The 21,759-nt window shown below is 46.1% G+C and overlaps 1 protein-coding gene across 1 annotated transcript in view; it reads left to right on the top strand.

Annotated features, from left to right (window-relative positions):
* Nucleotides 1–17,270, top strand: part of LOC147110961 (protein bassoon-like) — a gene marked incomplete at its 5' end in the record, with an annotated part of 318,704 nt that extends 301,434 nt beyond the window's left edge. The window contains one exon of the mRNA XM_085999989.1: nucleotides 11,452–17,270. The remainder of the gene's footprint in view (nucleotides 1–11,451) is intronic.
* Nucleotides 17,271–21,759: the final 4,489 nt, after the last annotated feature.

Below are 21,759 nucleotides of genomic sequence, written 5' to 3'. Positions count from 1 at the left end.
GTACCGCCCCCTCTCTTGTAGGACTTTCTACATGCTGGCTCAAAAAGCTCTCCTGGATGCACTTTAAGAATTCTACACCCTCTGAGCCTTTCACACTCTGACTATCCCAGTTAATATTGGGGAAGTTGAAATCCCCCATTATTATTACCCTATTATTTGCACATTTCTCTGAGATTTGCCTACATATCTGTTCCTCTATCTCCCCCTGACTGTTTGGAGGCCTATAGTACACTCCCAGCAAAGTGCTTGCCCCCTTTTTGTTTTTAAGCTCCACCCATATGGCCTCATTAGAGGACCCTGCTAATATATCATCCCTCCTTACTGCAGTAATTGACTCCTTAATTAATATTGCGACACCCCCTCCTCTTATACCTCCCCCTCTGTCTCGCCTGAAGATTCTGTACCCCGGAATATTGAGCTGCCAGTCTTGCCCTTCCCTCAACCATGTCTCCGTGATAGCAACAATATCATACTCCCATGTGTTTATCAACACCTTCAGTTCATCCACCTTATTCGCAAGACTCCTTGCATTAAAATAGATGCCATCCAGCCTTGCCCTTATATATTTGCCCTGTCTACCAAGCTGACTTGTTTTTTTCTCTATAATTGGCAGCACATCCCCCCCTATTTCAGCTCCCCTCTGTATCCCATCCCCCTGCCAAGTTAGTTTAAACCCCCCCCAACAGTGCTAGCAAACCTCCCCGCAAGGATATTTGTCCCGCTCTGGTTCAGGTGCAACCCGTCCGACTTGTACAAGTCCCACCTTTCCCAGAAGCAGGCCCAGTGATCCAGGAAAGTAAAACCCTCCCCCCTACACCAACTCTTTAGCCACGCATTCATCTGCTCTATCCTCCCATTCCTATACTTACTAGCACGTGGCACTGGGAGTAATCCAGAGATTACAACCTTTGAGGTCCTGCTCTTTAATCTGTTACCTAGCTCCCTAAATTCTTGATGCAGGACCTCATCCCTCTTTTTACCTATGTCGTTGGTACCAATGTGGACCACGACCATTGCCTGTTCACCCTCCCCCTCCAGAATGCCCTGCAGCCGCTCAGTGACATCCTTGACCCTGGCACCAGGGAGGCAACAAACCATCCTGGATTCACGTCTACGGCCACAGAAACGCCTATCTGTTCCCCTTACTATAGAATCCCCTACCACTATTGCTCTCCCACTCTTTTTCCCCCCTTCCTGGGCAGCAGGAGCACCCCCAGTGCCAGGAAGTTGGCTGCTGCTGCCTTCCCCTGCTGAGTCATCCCCCTCAACAGTATCCAAAGCGGTATACTTGTTTGAAAGGGGGATGCCCGCAGGGGTTCCCTGCACTACCTGCCTGCCTTTGTTGCTCCGCCTGATGGTCACCCCCTGTGCCGCCCTGCCCTGAGGCGTGAACAACTCGCTAAACGTGCTATCCACGAGCCTCTCAGCATCGCGCATGCTCCAAAATTCATCCACCTGCAGCTCGAGCGCCGCAATGCGGTCTGCAAGTAGCTGCAGCTGGATGCATTTCCCGCACACATGGTCGTCAGGGACACTGGCAGCTTCCCTGATTTCCCACATGGAGCAAGAGGAGCAGAACACGGGTCTGAGCTCTCCTCCCATGACTTACTCCTTTAATTAATTAAAAAATTTATTCAATACCCCAGTTACAGGTATACTCTAGGGCGCTTTATTTACCAACTGTCCCCACTACACCACAGAAGTGTAACACCACAGAATTCAAGCTTGTATTGAAAAGAGAGAAATACTCACCAACCAATCACTTACCTGCTCCCTGGTGACGTCACACTTGGATTACTTTTTACCTCGCTCCTCTGCTGTTGATTTGGTCGGGCCTCTGCCTTGGCGCCGGTTTTTATACCGGGCTCACCTCCGCTGCTGCTGCTCTCCCCCGAACTGGTCGGGCCTCTGCCTTGGCGCCGGTTTTTATACCGGGCTCACCTCCGCTGCTGCTGCTCTCCCCCGAACTGGTCGGGCCTCTGCCTTGGCGCCGGTTTTTATACCGGGCTCACCTCCGCTGCTGCTGCTCTCCCCCGAACTGGTCGGGCCTCTGCCTTGGCGCCGGTTTTTATACCGGGCTCACCTCCGCTGCTGCTGCTCTCCCCCGAACTGGTCGGGCCTCTGCCTTGGCGCCGGTTTTTATACCGGGCTCACCTCCGCTGCTGCTGCTCTCCCCCGAACTGGTCGGGCCTCTGCCTTGGCGCCGGTTTTTATACCGGGCTCACCTCCGCTGCTGCTGCTCTCCCCCGAACTGGTCGGGCCTCTGCCTTGGCGCCGGTTTTTATACCGGGCTCACCTCCGCTGCTGCTGCTCTCCCCCGAACTGGTCGGGCCTCTGCCTTGGCGCCGGTTTTTATACCGGGCTCACCTCCGCTGCTGCTGCTCTCCCCCGAACTGGTCGGGCCTCTGCCTTGGCGCCGGTTTTTATACCGGGCTCACCTCCGCTGCTGCTGCTCTCCCCCGAACTGGTCGGGCCTCTGCCTTGGCGCCGGTTTTTATACCGGGCTCACCTCCGCTGCTGCTGCTCTCCCCCGAACTGGTCGGGCCTCTGCCCGACCAGTTAGGTCCACAAGTGAAGCTTGTTGTGGACAGGACTCAGCCAGCAGAGTTTTGGACAAATTACAAGTTTGTTCAGTCTCTCTTTGGTTTCCTGTGCAGAGTCTGGTGCTGTGTTCCTGAAGATTGTACTTCTTTGAATGCTAAGCCCACTTGGTTCCTGCTTCTGGCTCTTCCCATGATCCTTTTATCGGGTTCTCTCCCACTACATCTGTCAGTTGAATTCGTTTCAAGTTAACAGACACAGAATTTATTGATGCTCCTTTTCAAGGAAGTTCTAGAGCATTTTCACTCTCACTGAGGAGTTTGGGTAAAATACTGGGAAACTAACTCTCCCTTAAACTGTGGTGATAGCAGGAGCCAGATTATGAAATCACAATTAGCCAGAAAATGCAGTGAGGCAGAAGACTGGCAGGTACAAAAGACCAATCTACAAAAATAACAGGTGAGCTCTGTAACAGTGATACTGTGGCGACACGCCACCATTGGACATAATCCGCTCACGGCGGCACGGACAGTTTACGCAGGCGCACTGCCGGCAGCAGCCGCCCCCAGCCGGGGGCCCTTTCCTCCGGCAACTTGTTTCCCGCAGGGACAGGCTGCCGGGAGCACTTCCTGTCTGGGGAGTATTTAAGTGGTTGTGCGGGCTTTTCAAGCTCTCTTTTTGCCATGATGTAAATTAAAGTAGTTGTGTTCCATCAACTCTGGTCTCGACTCCCACGTTTGCCGCGGTATCTCAACACTGGTGACCCCGACGCTCAGGACGAATCCTAAGCTAGCATGGCGGATACAAACGCAGTCACGGTTAAACTACCGGACTTTTGGGAGAACCTGGCCGAGGCCTGGTTCGTTCAAGCCGAGTCCAGATTCCGGCTGAGAAGCATCACAGTCGACGCCACGAAGTATGACTACCTCGTCGCCTCTCTCACCTACGCCACAGTCCCCAAGGTTTGGACAGTGCTGCAGGATCCACCAGAGGAAGGCAAGTACGAACATCTGAAGGCCGCGCTTCTTAAAAAATTTCAGGCGTCCTCTTACCAGCGCAACTGCCAACTCCTCGACCTCCCAGGCCTTGGTGACGCTTCACCATCAGACCTGCTTTCCCACATGCTGTCCCTCTCGGACGACAAAAACCCCGGCGCCCTCTTTCGCACGCTTTTCATTCAGCAGCTCCCCGCCAGCATCCGCCCGCTCATTGTGGAGCCTGGCTCCACGGACCTGAATGAGATAGCCGAAAAGGCCGACCGGCTGCTCTCCGCGCAGACCACCCGCGACGTCCCGCCCGACCTCACAGCAACGACCACGCGGTCCCCCCGGCCCACTAGGCCCGACCGCCCTTCCACTCCGGGTCACTGCTGCTACCACACCCGTTTTGGCACTAGGGCCCAACGCTGCTGCACGCCACCGTGCACTTTCAAACCCCCCCCCCCGCACCGGCCCCCACGATGGCCGCGGGGCAAAAGGGGCCCCTACTGTACGTCACCGACGACAGCACCAATCGCCGATTCCTGTGCGACACAGGAGCCCAGCACAGCATCACCCCCGCCTCCGCCCTCGAAATCCAACGCGGCGCACGGGGTATCACGCTGGCCTGAGGCAGTGCCGCTGACCTCCACCACCACAGCCGACATCGCCAGGGCGTTCGTTAACACCTGGGTCGCGAGGTTCGGTGTACCGGCCGACATAACCTCCGACAGAGGCGCCCAATTCACCTCCGAACTCTGGACGGCCACAGCACGCAACCTCGGGGTGACGCTCCACCGAACCACGGCGTACCACCCGCAGGCCAACGGGCTGTGTGAACGCTTCCACAGGTCACTCAAGGCCTCACTCCGCGCCAGCCTGCAGGACAGTACCTGGACTGACCGCCTACCGTGGGTGCTACTAGGCCTACGCACCACGGTCAAGGAAGACCTCCAGTCCTCAGCAGCGGAGTTAGTCTACGGACAACCGCTGCGCGTACCAGGCGAATTCCTCCCGGAGGCTACCACGCCTTGGTCGGCCGAACAGCAGCGGCTCAACTCTTTCTCTTCCGCTCAACAGTTCGCCCCACTTCCGGTCAACCGACACGGCGAACTCGCACCTCACGTCCCGCCAAACTTACAGCAGGCACGCTTCGTCTTCGTGCGACACGACGCGCACCGCGGACCCCTGCGACCCCCGTACGACGGACCGTACGAGGTACTACAAACCGGGGACAAGGTCTTCAAGCTGCGACTCGGCGACAGGGTCGAAACAGTCTCCATCGACCGACTCAAACCAGCACACACAGAACCAGGGGAACAGGTCCCCGTGGCCCGACCTCCAACTAGAGGCCGTCCCGCCAGCAAGCCAGCACAGCCGGCGGCGAACCGCCTGGTCCCACCAACTAGACCGGCGGCCACTCAGAGCCGCTCCGGCAGAACCATTAGACCACCGTCACGACTCGTCCACTCCTCCTAAGCGGATTCTGGGGGGAGCTCTGTGGCGACACGCCACCATTGGACATAATCCGCTCACGGCGGCACGGACAGTTTACGCAGGCGCACTGCCAGCAGCAGCCGCCCCCAGCCCGGGGGCCCTTTCCTCCGGCAACTTGTTTCCCACAGGGACAGGCTGCCGGGAGCGCTTCCTGTCTGGGGAGTATTTAAGTGGTTGCGCGGGCTTTTCAAGCTCTCTTTTTGCCATGATGTAAATTAAAGTAGTTGTGTTCCATCAACTCTGGTCTCGACTCCCACGTTTGCCGCGGTATCTCAACAATACATCAATTCAGCATTAGCACAGTTGTTGAGTACAACAATCAGTTTACTAGCAATGAAACTGCTTAATCCATGACACTTGGGACCTTCACATCTGGTGCATAGAGGAAACTTTCATCCCATCAGTATGGGCTGGATTGAACCTTCATAAGTAAAAGAGAAGTGTACCAGCCCATGTGTAACTCGGTGCGCTCCCTAACTTATTAATGGCTCTTTGCATTTTCAGGCCACTGTAGATTCCTGAATCAGACAGCACCTTCTCATTCTTACAGATCGATTGTAATAAGATAGCCAATAAGTTATGTTACACAAAGTAGTTTCTTTTAATTTGGATGTTGATCTTGTCTCTAGTGTGCTGTGAAATTGGAAGCTATTTGGGTTGTGTAGCTTGAATGGATATAATCAAATGCAATCCACCACATTTGTCACTTGGAGCCTAATACAAATGGTCTTTCATCCTGATTAATAGTGCACAAAGATTGTGCTACTGAGCCATCCAGATAGTAAAGTCAGAACTTCAGTTCCTGATCAGTGCTGAACTAACTAACCTCCTGTAGGTACCCAGTGGGGCACAACTGTCGTCACAACGCCCACAAGCAAGAGACAGACTAAAACAAGATAGTAATGTAGGCGTGCGTTGTAAATGTCAGATTGATGACCCTACTTTTGGAATCAGGAAAAGAAAATCACAAGTCTTAACTTGGGGGGTTTACATATGAGGAGCGGCAATATTTTTTTTTATTCGCTTAAGGGATCTGGGCGTCACTGGCAAGGCCAGCATTTATTACCCATCCCTAGTTGCCCTTGAGCAGGTGGTGATGAGCCGCCTTCTTGAACCGCTGCAGTCCGTGTGGTGAAGGTACTCCCACAGTGCTGTTAGGTAGAGAGTTCCAGGATTTTGACCCAGCGACAATGAAGGATCGGCGATATGCTTCTAGGTCAGGATGGTGTGTGACTTGGAGGGGAACTTGTAGGTGGTGGTGTTCACATGCACCTGCTGCCCTTGTCCTTCTAGGTGGAAGAGGTCGCGGGTTATATAATAGAAACTAAATGAAACAATTTTAACAGTGGTGCAGAAACAGAGGCTGGAATTTTTTGGGGTGTCAGGGGGCACATTTGGTGGCGGGTTGGCTTGGAAATTTTTTTTTTTGACAGCAGGTAGGGAACCCGCTGTCAACTTGCCTCCACACTAGTCTCCCAGATGTCGGGTCTGTCATCGCAGAGCAGACCCGACACCAAGTGACGGGGAAGGCAATTTAGATCATTAGCTAGATTGTTAACAACAACAACAACTTGTATTTATATAGCACAAATAACGTAGTAAAACGTCCCCAGGTGCTTCACGAGAGTATTATAAGACAAAAAATTTGACACCGAGCCACATAAGGAGAAATTAGGGCAGGTGACAAAAAGCTTGGTCAAAGAGGTAGGTTTTAAGGATCGTCTTAAAGAAGGAAAGAGAGGTAGAGAGGTTTAGGCAGGGAATTCCAGAGCTTAGGGCCTAGGCAACAGAAGGCACGGCCACCAATGGTTGAACGATTATAATCAGGGATGCTCAAGAGGGCAGAATTAGAGGAGCGCAGATATCTCGCGGTGGTTGTGGGGCTGAAGGAGATTACCAGCGATAGGGAGGGGCGAGGCCATGGAGGGATTAGAAAACAAGGATGAGAATTTTGAAATCGAGGTGTTGCTTAACTGGGAGCCAGTGTAGGTCAGCGAGCACAGGGGTGATGGGTGAACGGGACTTGGTGCGAGTTAGGACATGGGCAGCCGAGTTTTGGATCACTTCAAGTTTACAAAGGGTAGAATGTGGGAGGCCAGCCAGGGGTGCGTTGGAATAGTCAAGTCTAGAGGTAACAAAGGCATCAATGAGGGTTTCAGCAGCGGATGAGCTGAGGCAAGGGTGGAGGTGGACGATGTTACGGAGGTGGAAATAGGCGGTCTTTGTTATGCTGTGGATATGTGGTCGGAAGCTCATTTCAGGGTCAAATATGACACCAAGGTTGCGAACAGTGTGGTTCAGCCTCAGACAGATGTAAGGGAAAGGGATGGAGTCAGTGGCTAGGGAACGGAGTTTGTGACGGGCTCCAAAAACAATGGCTTTGGTCTTCCCAATATTTAATTGGAGAAAATTTCTGCTCATCCAGAACTGGATGTCGGACAATAGTCTGACAATTTAGAGACCGTGGAAGGGTCAAGAGAAGTGGTAGTGGGGTAGAGCTGGGGGCCGTCAGCATACATGTGGAAACTGGCGCTGTGTTTTCAGATGATGTCGCCAAGGGCAAACATGTAGATGAGAAATAGGAGGGGGCCAAGGATAGATCCTTGGGGGACGCCAGAGGTAATGATGCGAGAGGCAATTAAGTATTATTTTAAGCTTAGCTTTAGATTTTTAGAGTTCGTCAACGGCTTCCCCGCTGCTTGGGGACCACGTCATGTAAGGAGGTCGGGTGTTGTGTCAGCATGTGATGATTTCTAAACTTGACAGCTGTAAATGGTCTATAAAAGCTCCCATTTCATAGGTCTTCATTTTCCAAGGTCAGAAGCTGTTGCTTACTGCATTTGGAAGACAGATTGAGTTTTATGCAGCTAGCAAGTGTTTGGAGCAAACCCTCTATCCACTGTCACCTCATTGGAACAACTTCTCTCACCATTGACAGATCGCTTCTGTCATCTGAACCTCACCTGCCATCTATTCCATCAGCATCGGTGCCCTTGAAAAAAATCTCACCTTGGGCCTCAGAATCCCACCACAATAGGCCCCAACACCAGCAGCATCAGGCACACCAGCAGCACCAACAACAACACCAACCTTCTCCGCAATAAGCTGGTGCAGCACAGGACACAGGGCATCAGCACCTGACCATATTGCTGCCAGGGATTGCCTCACCATGGCCATGTTTCCTTCATTTTACGCTGTATACCCTGGCTGCCACATGATGCACCAGGTTGGCACCACCCCACACCAACACCATAAAGCATCCCTACAATGTCCAAGCTATTCCTTTCACACTTATCACCATAGCGGGGGTGGGGTACCCTTACGTCTCACCTTTCACTGCAACTCACTAACCCACTTCCAAAGGTGCACACAAATAAGGTGAGTGTGAGGGGTGGCTAGTGAGATGGGGAAGTGATAATGTAGATAGAGAGGGATGGGTGGAGGAGCAAGGTAAGTTGGTGTGAGTAAGGATGTGCAGGAGTAGGGTAGGGAAGGCAGAGTGATGGGGATGTGATGAGTGGCACAGCAGGATGAGGTTGAGTGTGGCTTTGCAGTAACGTTTCATGATCTACTGAGATCATTGAAAGGTTTGCGCCACTGCAGCCTGGTCCTCCTGATGACATCCCTGCTTGTGCCCTCCTGTGTAATGTGCAACCAAACTGAGTTGGTCTCCTGGGGAGGTCCCTTCCGCCCATTGGAAGGAAAAAGAACCTCCCTGCATGCTGTGACTCCCTCCATAAGCATATGTAGGGAGTCATGAGAGAGCCTGGTCGCAGCCCTGCACCTCTGTGCAGTGCTTGTCAGTGTTTGCAGTACCTCAGTGCTGTAGAACACTGACAGCACAACTGTCAAACTAAATTTGCACATGGTCCCTTTAAGGAAACCGGCTGATGACGTGTCATCAAGTGACGTCATCAGACCCGCTTCCTTCAATTGCTGGGAAACATGCTGGGTGGGCTTAACAAGCACAATCAGCGTAAAATTAGATATTAGAACAGAATGCTTTGCCTCAGGTAGCTATTGAAGCAGGCACTATAACATTTTTGAAAAGAGACTTGGGTATTTGATGAAGAAGGCTATAAAAGAATATGGGAAAATCAGATTGGTGAGCTCTAGCTGAAGCGCTAGCATCTGCAGAGTTATAATGGGCCGAATGGCCTCGTGCTGTAACTTCTATGATCCTGTGAATATGGAAAAGAGTCATATGGACCTTGAAGTAAAAGTTTTATCCATTAATAAATCTTAAGGGGTTAAATAACAAGAAACTTGACAGCACATCCAATAGTAAGAAGACCAAATTAAGTAATGTTTTGAATGACCACGAGGCACAGCATTATCTAAACAAGTGCTCCTTGAATGTACAACTTTAATATTGATGCGATTGAATTAATATCAGTGTTACAGCCTTTGTGACGACGCAGTAACCTGCTCTTACTAACAGGTAGCAAAAGGTTCTTCATATACTTCCAAATTTCTCACTATAGATTATTTCTCTTCCTTCCAGTTTAATTTCTCTACTTATCAATTTTGGGGACTGATTGTTTAGCTTACACTTATTTTTCTGAACCTTTACTTACCTTACATGCATTTAGGATTATAGCTTTAAGAGTTTTCTTGCCCCAAGCTTTCTGTCAGCAATGCATCCCACTTAATTTCCTTTAGTTCATCCCTCACTCCAGTGAAGTTTGCTGCCTTCAATTCACATATTTCTGCCCTGGCCTCACTTGCTAGATGACCTTTAATTAATGGTGTGGAGATGCCGGAGTTGGACTGGGGTGGACAAATGTAAGAAGTCACACAACACCAGGTTATAGTCCAACAGCTTTATTTGAAATCACAAGCTTTCGGAGCGCTGCTCCTTCTTCGGGTGAAGTGGAGAAATGCATAAAGACACAGCTTATATAGTCAGAGAATCATGTCAGATGTTTACAGGTAACCTTTCCAACTGCCATTTATCACACCTCGGCAGAGAGATAATCACAGCAGTCAAAGGTGTGAATGGTGTCCAAACAGGTCAGTCAGGGAAACATTACATCAAAGAACAATGAGGTGGGGTCACAAGGGGTCAAATATTGCAGATGCTGGAGTCTGTATGAAAAACAAAAAAAGACAAAAAACATTTTTTTTGGCTGGAAATCACAGCAGGTCCGGCCGCATCTGTGTAGAGAGAACAAGCCAATGTCGACTCGAGTCTGGATGACCCTGCATCAGGTGGGGTTACATGTAGCGTGACATGAACCCAAGACCTCGGTTGAGGCCGTCCTCATGGGTGCGGAACTTGGCTATCAGTTTCTGCTCGACGATTTTGCGTTGTCGTGTGTCTCGAAGGCCACCTTGGAGAATGCTTACCCGAAGATCGGAGGCTGAATGTCCTTGACTGCTGAAGTGTTCCCCGACTGGGAGGGAACACTCCTGCCTGGTGATTGTTGCGCGGTGTCCGTTCATCCGTTGTCGCAGTGTCTGCATGGTCTCGCCGATGTACCATGCTCCGGGGCATCCTTTCCTGCAACGTATGCCAGTCGGGGAACACTTCAGCAGTCAAGGACATTCAGCCTCCGATCTTCGGGTAAGCATTCTCCAAGGTGGCCTTCGAGACACACGACAACGCAAAATCGTCGAGCAGAAACTGATAGCCAAGTTCCGCACCCATGAGGACGGCCTCAACCGAGGTCTTGGGTTCATGTCACGCTACATGTAACCCCACCTGATGCAGGGTCATCCAGACTCGAGTCGACATTGGCTTGTTCTCTCTACACAGATGCGGCCGGACCTGCTGTGATTTCCAGCCAAAAAAAATGTTTTTTGTCTTTTTTTGTTTTTCATACAGACTCCAGCATCTGCAATATTTGACCCCTTGTGACCCCACCTCATTGTTCTTTGATGTAATGTTTCCCTGACTGACCTGTTTGGACACCATTCACACCTTTGACTGCTGTGATTATCTCTCTGCTGAGGTGTGATAAATGGCAGTTGGAAAGGTTACCTGTAAACACCTGACATGATTCTCTGACTATATAAGCTGTGTCTTTATGCATTTCTCCACTTCACCTGAAGAAGGAGCAGCGCTCCGAAAGCTTGTGATTTCAAATAAAGCTGTTGGACTATAACCTGGTGTTGTGTGACTTCTTACTTTAATTAATGGTCACTCATCTGCAGAGATTCCATGATTTCTGCATTATTAATGTCATCATGAGTATTTGCAAGAACCATGTCGATACCCGAGTCTCCCCTAATGTGGTCCATGAGACATTGTGAGAAGAAGCAGTCTTGTGTCACATTTGCCTTTTAAAATTAGGTCATCATACTTATCAATTTATTTTGAGTTGGCTGAAGCTGCACATTATTACTGCATTAATATATGTACGTATCCCTCTTATTTAATTGTTTATGATGTATTCAAAATGGTTTCTTATTAAAATGTCTTTTTTCTCTTTAGGATTTTCTGGATGTCCCATAGTGGAAATTGTAAGGCAAAGCTCGTCAGTGTCTGTCTATGCAATGTGAATTGGAAAGCGCATCCGAAGGGGAACGCTGTAACTTGCTAAGAGTTTACACAAAGGCTGGCTGTGCGGTACCCGTAAGCATGTTGCAGGTTGGCTGAAGAATCGGAGGCGTTGCACAGCGTTTCGGGATATCTGATGTCTTTGGTTCTCAGGATACTTTTACACATGGGCACACACAGAAATTTTGGAAGCCAAGCTTTGTCCAAGTTCAAATCTTCTGTTAGTTTGGTGGAATTTTAAAAGTGAAGCCTTTAAGGCTCTTGAGAACCTCCAGCTATTGGCTATCACTTGACAATATCCAGTGATGGTTTAGGGATGCCTTCTGCCTAATGACGAATATTTGGAAATATTTTACCTCCAAACAATGTTTGCAGAATTTGGAATTCCTTATGCCTGGGTTTGTTCAATGCCCTCTTACCTTGGACCCTGAAGGGAAAGACTGGAGCATGCACAGAGTCCAGTTTCTCTCACTCAAGCTTTTGATCTTCATAGGTTTTTTCTGTATTCATAGACCAGAATTTCCTGAGGTGAACATAGTACCTTTTTTAGGGCTGGGAGCAAAAGCTCCATTTTCCCCAAACATTCCACTGACTTTTGTTCAGTTTCCAGCTGATTCTTTGAGATGGGCAGGTGCAACTCTTGTGTGCAGTGTGCAGAGTGCTGTGGGCCTCAAGGTGTTCTAGAGAGTGATGGCAGTACTCAGCCCCTTACCCAGGACCTAGCACTGTTTAATGATTGTGAAACACAAACACTGGTCACAAGGACCAAAAGTGTTAAAAGTAACCACATAACTGGTGACACCTGGACTGACAACGTGGCCAGACATGCCATGCAGCCACCACAAGTTATTCCATTCCTTTAATTTGCTGTGAGTGTATTCCACATAATGTTTTCTCATTAACGCGCTTGCCTGGTATTTTTCTGTATGCTATTTTGAAACCGCCTTAATCATTCCAATTTTCTATTGTATACCTCAAACAGATTTTTTTTTCTTTTGTACACAACCTGCATTTTTCCTCATCGCTACACAGTACTGGATTTGTATTGGGTAGAAAAGGAGGGATGGTACAATTAGAAGTAATAGTTCAGTGGTAGGCTGACAACAGCACAACTGTGGAGGAGAAAGCTTGCCTCTGCCCTGCATCTATGGTAATGTGCAATTCGTTTGGGCTTCCACTCATCAGAATAGGATGAAGGAAAACAATTACCAATTCAGATTTTCTATGCAATGATAAAACTGTGTTAATATTTAATACTGAATTTAATGTTATATATATGGCGTAAATTAAGATTATGCTATTGATATCGAGAAGCAATGTTTGTAACTGTAACTCATTAACTGGCGTAACCTGTCAAGTGGGGTGTTGTTGAACCTTTGACGGGATCCGTTGCCAAAGGCATAGCCATGTTAAAGCAGTGGGTTTGTAGTGTGCGTGTCTTCGTCTGCAGGTTAGAGCATGACTTGCTGATTCAGTGCTTGCCTTCCATTTAGTTTGGTATTGCAGTTGTTAGTGTTGCCCATATTAAATTTACTGTATGCACTCGCTATTGGCAAGCCAGAACCCAGGAAGTTCCAGCTGTACTCGGGGGACCCAACTTGTCATGCATGGGATTTCCCAGTCCTGGAGCAGGACATTTCTGTTCAAAATGGATACAGCACCTGACCAGACTCCTAACATTTGACCCTCTCAGCTCTTCTTGCTCTATTGGTAATGGAATGACAGTACAGACCTTAATAATTCCCAAACGCAGAAATGCTTAAGGAGTTTTCCATTATATATACTAAAGGCAAATGAAATACACAGATACATTGACCAGAGAAAGCTGGGGTGGGGTTTGATATGACCTGAGGATTGTAGGTTGGAGAATATTGATTTATAGCTTACCATTGGGCTTTGGATGGTCAGACATAGTTTTTAAATTCAAAGCCTTGAAGGACAAACCATCCAAAGTTTTCTCAACCCCTTGCTCTGACAGTACTTTGGGTTTGATGTCTAGGATTTTTCAGTTTCAGTTAGGTCTCTCTTTCCAATTTTTGTGATCCTTTTCCTTTCCCTCTTTGGAATATCACCCGTTATCATGAACTTCCATCTGCAACAAAGTGAAATTACAAACTCTATCCAAACTCCCAAAACCGATATCGGCAAATCAGCTATCAGTAGCTGGAGTCCTTCCAACTTTAAAATATAGATCAATCTTCAGTCACCCTCCTAAGGTTCGGATGCCTCTGCCACCAGCTACTTCATAATGAATGAACTTCATCACACTTGACACATGCCTTAGAATATCAGCCTGATGTTCTACTCCTTCACTTGCAGAAACCTAGAAAGGAATTTGAATAAAGTGGAGCTATTTATTCCCAAGGCCCAAAAGTCAACTATTGGAACTACGAATATCCCTATTTTTGCACAGACTCTTGGAGATGCCATTCTTTCTAGGTGGCTGGCTGGTTTCGCTGGCTACTGCTCCCTCCCCAACTGTGTGCAGTTTTAATCATGTTATCAGCCAGGTATCTGCACCTTCCATATGTTGTGACGTCAACATGTATGTATGTTTGTATGTACAAATGTATGTAACTGCATGAATAATCAACTCTGGAAAAATAATTGGTGTCAACTTACATTGCTATTCTTGACTAACCATGTATTTGGTGAGAGCCCCAGGACAAAATGTCTTCAGGGTGGCATTAACATTTTGGGAGATGCAGTAGCATTTCTATATCAAAGTATCAACATAAAAGGATGCTTTTTCAGTTTAATTGGCAGTATATATGTCAAATTAAGGAATATGCCATGGTGTAAAATACTCAAATTTTACTTCAGACTATCCAGCATTAAAAATGTACATAAAATTATTTGCAATTCTATATGAGAGACGGTGTATATTTTGAAAGCTATAAAAGAGATTTACTACTCGAGGAGTTTAATGCATTTAGATTTTAGGTGTTTTTCGGGGTTGTGCAATCAAAGATTACTTCCTCCCTGTGTGGTATTTGTGAATGAAGAACACAGATACAGTCTGTAACAGAATACTACTACACACTGGAGATAGTGTTATCCTGCATCCCACCACAAAGACCCATAATTACTTCTCGAGCAAAGTGGAAGAGTGAATTGCATTCAAACTTCTTGAAGACATCAGAAGGCCCGAGGTTTTTGTAATAAGAATTTTGCAGCCATTGCATTCAAAAGAAAACCTCACATCTAATTTCACAGGCTATTACATATTTGAGAAGCTTTTAGCACACAGTGAAAAGTTGATAAGCGAACTCTATACCTTCAACTTTGGGAAACTGAAACCGTTTTTATAAAAAATTGCTAATTTCCTTTCCAATACAGTGGTAAATTAAGATCTCAATTAATTCTAATCTCTCAAGGTAGGCATCTTAAGGTCCGTAGAGATGAATTTAATAGTCTATCAGTCAAGGCCGAGCTGAATCCATTTTCATTGACTGGGCTGACAAATTGTCAGCATGCTACTTCTCAGACTTGGCTGTCAAAATGTTCCCGAGATTTTACAAAAGTGCTCTAATGCTGAACTACTGGATTGCTGCCACTAGAGAACATCAGTGAGCTATGTGAATAACAAAATAGCCATCAAGTGGTACAAGCTGGTGTGACAGCATTGCAATTTACTCTGCAGGTCCCATGGACTTTACACAACTAATCTCCACAGCCCCTGGACCTCAGCCATGTGGAATGTTCCACTCCTGCAACTGAAACTGCAAAGTAAGCGTATACATGGTCAACATCTAATGGCTAGAACAGAATTAAAATGTAATTATTTTTAAAAAAGCTACATATATATATATAGTACTTCAAGCATACATAACAGGATTCAAAATATAAACTGAAATAGGTACAAGATAAAAGATTTTATTTAATGGGTATTATTTGAAATAGGACTTTTTGGAACATTCATTTTCTTGTGATTTCAAGCATAACTCTGAGGTTCATTACTATAATGTACAGTAACAAAGTGTGCATTGTTTTAATATGAAACTGTAGATTGGGCACAGTGTGAATGAAATGCATATAGCAGCTGTTGATAAAACATCCCTTTAACAGGTACAATACAGGCCACACTATACCAGTCACAGTATCAAATCACATTAAATTGCCACAGAAGCCATGTAAAAATTCAGCTTTATCACAAATCTCAGACAACCGTCTCGCGATCACTCGTGTGTTACAGTGATAGTTACTATCTCACATTACAGCTCATCTGTTGTCTTCATTTGCTAATGAACCACATTCTCGAGGAGCGAATCACACTGCAACCTTAAAAAGTGAATTTTAGAGGAGATGGGGGTTGAATGATATTTAGAACCTATTGTGGTCAATATTGTGCACTACACTCAATAATTATATTTAAGAGGCTTCTCCTGGTGACTGAGCAGGTTACGGTAGTGAATAGCTGGAGTCCTGGACTGCGGAGTTAGCTGATCTTGGTTAGGGTGGTAGTAAGGATGCCACAACGGGGCATTATCGGCTAAGCAGAGAATAATTGCCCAAGGTTCTCACTCCTGATCACTCACTGTAAAGTGAATGTCTGTGGACAGGATCAGACTCACCTTCCCCCACCCCACCCTTAATCCAACAATCTGATAACCCGCCAGCACTCTGTCTAGGCTTATGCACGAAGACTAACCAATTGGGCGAAGTACGAGAGGGTAACTGGTGCCCGTGGAACTATACTCCAGCAAGGGGTCAATGCCTTCAGAAGAGATGGGGAGGCCAGAAAGCTGGTAGATAAGAAAGGACATTTTTTTAAAATTAAGAGGTTCAATTGTTCCTGTTCACAATGTAAATTATAAAAGTTTTGGTGTCCAGACCTCTCAATGTTCCAATTATGCTTTCCTAGAATATGAAATAAGTATTTGATGGAATAATTGTTTCTCATAAACTTAAGAGATTGTCAGTTCACTAACTCTCCCTCATTCTATTTTGACCCTACACTTTCCATTTTGACCTTACATCTGCACAATTAGCTGGGAGCAGGTAAGTCTCTCCCACAGCTCCAGTGCCTGTATTGCTTAACCCATAGGGGCTCTAAGTACACCCAGACAGATGGGAAAGGTAGACTACAGCTCATTGCTGTCTAGGTGGAATGACCTAGTTTCCTTGCCCCCCCCCCTCCTTATTACCTTTATCGTTCTAGCTTTGTTTGCCTATCCAATCCCCGTGTTAGCCCTGTTCTCCTTATACGATGAACCTTTAGTTGGTGCAGCCTCCACTTTATTCAAGTTTGATCATTTTTAATGAAGTTGATTGGGCTGCTAAAGATGATATTTGTTTCTCTCGTGTAAATAATTGTACAGTGTGTAAATCTTGTCAGATTATTTAAACAGCCACTGGGTGTGGATCTCACATACCAGCAATCCTGCCAACTCGTGCTTGTTTAAAAAAAAAATTTAAAAGGCAAAAAAAAATTGTGTTTGTGGCTGGCTCGTATAGACCGTTGAGAAACTGTATTCAGTTGTTATCCGTGTAGAGTTTTTACATGTTGTGTATGAAAATGAGGTGACTTCCTAAAGTAAACCTGACTTCCATGTATTTGGAAAGAAGAGTGTAAAACTCACTGTTATAAGTGCAATGAATAATTCATGTATGAACATTGTAAATGTGTGTATGCTGCACTGTATATTGTGATGGCTGTAGTATTGAATATAACATGATATTGTATAATGTGATTGTGTAAAAGGTGTCCAACCAAATCATTTCCATGGGAAACCAATAAAGACCTTGAAGTAACAAAATCATCCAAGTGGTGCTCTAATCACAACAGAATGTCTGATGAAAGACACACAACCAAAACATGTCTTTTCTCTTTACAGATGACTGACCCACTGTATACTTCTGCACTTTCTGTTTTTATTGGGGTTTTTCCAGTTTTGCTAATAAGTTCTTAATGAGAGCATAAGAAACGTGGAACAAGAAAAGCCCTTTTCTTCCACAGACCGTGTACCATCTGATCTATCGTGGACTATCTAACCCATTCCATCTCCCAAGCTTCCCTCCAACCCCAACCATAAATCAAGCAAAACTCCAGAATATCTATCTAGCCTTATATTTTGTATTATACATTGCTCACCAGTTACATTCCTTTAGTATGACTTTCCTACAGTCCCAATAGCTATCATGTTCCATCAAGAATTCAATCATCTGTACCTGATAAGAACATAAAGCATAGGAATTGCCTGTATGGGTTATACAGTTCAAATACTGTTTGTTTGCTATAAATCTCATTGTCAAGTCTTGCATTGTTTGTATCCTATCAGCTGGGTTAAGCTGTAGGTTTGCCAGTAAATAGGATTGGAACAATCTGGTAATGCTGGAGCCAAGTCTACAAGAACCAGACAAGTTGTCTTGGTGGAAGAACCCCATATAATGTATTTGCCAAGAGATTGTGTAGGGGGTTTTGGCTGGTGGCCAGTCAGTTATGCCCCTGACTGCCTGTGAGCGGTTCAAATCGCTCCCACACCCCTAGGTTCTAGACACCGGACTTAGGTGCAGGCGGCGATACAGAAAATCGAGTAGACAAGTGGTTAAGAAAACCAAGATTTTATTAAAACAGAATAACAATACAGTCTGATGAGAAGTTACTGATAAACAATTACAGGCATAAACAAATAATTATACAGGGAATGGGGAACACACGGCACATCGAGGGAAAAACAACTACATTAACAATCCCCTTATCCTTATCCCACCCCCTATATCTAACTAGATTAAGCTATGAGGGGCCAGGAATTCATGCTCACCAATTCAAAGCCTGTTGCTTTAACAGTTGCGAGTTTTGAGGTTTGGTCTCCTGTCCTTTGGGGTACTCCGTCGCCACGTGGTCTTCGGGCGCGGTGCTGGGGCTGTTGCTGCGACACACCTTTCCTCTCCTCAGCTACCGTCATCGTATCGTCGCAATGGGTTCTCTTCTTCTCCCTCGGGCGGTTGTCGGCGGTGACGAGGCGGTTGCTGGTTTGATTTTACTACCCAAGCATCAAGCGCCGGCATATTCTCACTGTCCATACATATACTTTCTTCCCCAAGCGCCAGCTTATAACTAGGTGCTCGGTCTTTACCAATGCGTCTTCTGCTGCCCTCTGCTCTTGTCGGGTCTTTACCTTCTTCTTCGTCTCGCCTTGTCTCGTCTCGTTCCGTGGCCCGTGTGTCCTGTATGACTTTGGACTCGGGTCTTGTCCTTCTCCCGCGATTGGTATGGATGTCCTTGGCTGTCAACCCAATGCGGGGAGCGAGAAGAGAACCCGCCACGAGGCCAGGGCACGAGTACGAGTGGCAGCAGCCCAAGACCAGACAAGAGGTCAGAGTCAAGAGAGCGATTGCTACTGATGGGCCTACAATTAAACTCCTTCTGATGGCCCTTATCTGTGCGCCAAATCAGGTCAGTCCATTGTTTAACTTTTGGCGGGCTGTTTTGAATGATTATACCAATCTAAACTAACTGGCTTTAGATGGCCGTTTATCGCACCTGATGGCCCGATGTCCGAGTTGTATTGTCATTAATGCATTTTAATCGGCCTGTCCAGCCTTGGTGGCTTCCTTAAGCTGTTTCTGATTATTTATGCGGACAAACTAATGGCCTCATGCTTAGGCCTAACTGGGTTTGATCTGTTCTGATCTGATGCAATGCATATTCAGTGTTTGCCTAGCTGTCTGGCTTTTCAAACACAAAGTCCTTTTCACAGAAATGCATTTTAAGTTTCGATTTCCCAAAACTGCCTGTTCTGTGCTGCAGAGTCCAATCTTTTAAAATCTTACAGGCTTTTGGCCACGAGGTGCAGACGCCATCTTTTGGGTACCCTTTTTAAAATTGTCCATACAGGGTCCCTTTTATTAATAACCTTGGGGGAATGTGGGAATTTTGCGAATCTTACAATTGGCAGTCATATAAAATAATGAACAATACCCATTAATATTGTGTGGCTCTCCCATAGATGTATTAGACATTATTTGCATTATATCTGCAATTGCTGTAACTGGGTAAGTGCCAAGGATCTGTAACACTGGCACATTGATCACTTTCCACTGACATATTTGATTGAGCTTTATCTTTTAACTCTCCCCTTATCCCTCCTGTCACACTATAGGTGGCAGTCACCGTCCAGTAACCAGGAGGCCTAGACAATGAGCCAAGGGTCACTTAATGCCCGACAGTCTGTTTACAATGGCAGTAAGCAGGGGAAAGCAAAAATGAGGCTTGGGGAAGGGAGCATAGATTACAATTGGGGAACAAAAGAGTAGATGAAGCTGTAATAGATTGTAGGGCTAAATTACTTCAACATCAGCGACCCACAGAATGAGGGCACCCCTAAACAGAAGTTAGTCAGAGATCAGGAGACTAGCAGACAGCATTTGACCCTTTAACCCCATACTGTGCTCCCCATAAGCAGCAATCAGTGTAAAAAGAGTTTCTCACTACAAGATAATTAGCAGTTAAGGAAAGGCATTGTCAGAAGTTCAGAAAAGACACACTTATCACTTGACACCATGGAATAGGTAATTAATGTCCCAATTTGCTGTGGGAGAAGAGAGAATTAAATTCGATTTGGTTGTTTGTTTGACATGATCAGGTTTCATTTTATGTGAACGGTGTCATTAATTAAAAGGATGACAATTAAAAAAAGTTTAAAATGAACCATGTGGTTCTGAATGCAATACTCCAGATGGAGTCTGACCATACTCTGTACAACGGATACCTTAACTTCCTCCACTTTGTATTCCAACCCCCTTGAGATAAAGGCCAACATTCTATTAGCCTTTTTGATTACTTTTGGTACCTGTATACTAGCTTTGAATGATTTGTGTACCTGGACACCCAAATCCCTTTGCTCCTCCACAGTTTCTAATCTCTTGCCATTTAGAAAATATTCCGGTTTGTCTTTCATGGATCCATTACTTTGCTGTTGATAAGACCTGGCATAGGAACAGGAGTAGGCCATTCAGCCCCTCACGGCTGTTCCACTATTCAATGAGATCTTTACCTGCCTTGGTCCATATCCCTTAATACGCTTAGCTAGCAAAAATCTATCGATCTCAGATTTCAAACTATTAATTGAGCTAGTATCTATTGCTTTTTGTGGGAGAGAGTTCCACACTTCTACCACCCTTTGTGTGAAGAAGTGTTTCCTAACTTCTCTCCTGAATGGCCTGGCTCTGAATTTAAGGTCATGTCCCCTTGTCCTAGACTCCTGCACCAGCGGAAAAAGTTTCTCTCTATCTACCCTAACAATTCCTTTCAAAATCCTAAAAACTTCAATCAAATCACCCCTTAACCTTCTATATTCCAGGGAATACAAGCCTAGTTTATGTAATCTCTCATAAGCTAACCCTTGGAGCATTCTGGTGAATCTGCGCTGCACTCCTTCCAAGGCCAATATACCTTTAAGGTGCGGTGCCCAGAACTGTACACAGTACTCCAAATGTGGTCTAACCAGAGCTTTGTATAGCTGTAGAAAAACGTCCTCCCCTTTATATTCTAGCTCTCTAGATATAAAGACTAAAATTCCATTAGCCTTTTTGATTAATTTTGTACCTGACCACTACATTTTAGTGAACTGTGTACATGGACCCCATAATCTCTTTGGATCTCCACTGTTCCTAACTTTTCACCATTTAAAAAATACTCTGATCTATCCTTTTTTGGTCCAAAGTGGATTATCTCGCACTTACCTGCGTTGAAATCCATTTGCCACAGTTTTGCCCACCCACTTAATCTATAAAAGTCTCTTTGTAATTTTATGCTCCTGTCCACACTACTTACTATGCCACCAATCTTTGTATCATTGGCAAACTTGGATATATGGCTCTATTGTATTATCCAATTCATTAATAAGTACAGTGAATAGGCTAAGGTGTTGAACTTGTCAGAGTTGTTGCTTAGGTCTTTCTGGTTAGGCCTGTTTAAGGTGTTGGTTAGAGGGTTAAGAGGTGCTTGTTTAAGGTGTTGATTTTACCTGCCTCAGTGGTGTTGCAGCTCATGGTACCACAGTGTTCCACCTTGGGATTAGGGGGTTGACTGTCCGGTCGGGCATTCCCAGAGGAGTGGTGCTCACAGGAAAGGCTGGTCGGGAAATCACAGGCCCACATCCTTTTATTTTCCAACCAGATAAATTTATGGATGGAAAATCAGGGGCTGCAGGTTTGTAGTTTTCGAACCAGCGTTCCCTGTGAGTGCTACCAGTCTCCAGAGCATCTGATCAGCCCTCAAGTCTATTTCAAATGGGT

The sequence above is a fragment of the Somniosus microcephalus genome, chromosome 11 (assembly GCF_052327205.1).
Source record: "Somniosus microcephalus isolate GS21.2 chromosome 11, FLI_Smic_1.0, whole genome shotgun sequence".
Taxonomy (NCBI): domain Eukaryota; kingdom Metazoa; phylum Chordata; class Chondrichthyes; order Squaliformes; family Somniosidae; genus Somniosus; species Somniosus microcephalus.
Note: the sequence above shows the minus strand (reverse complement) of the source record. Positions and strands in the feature narration are given on the sequence as shown.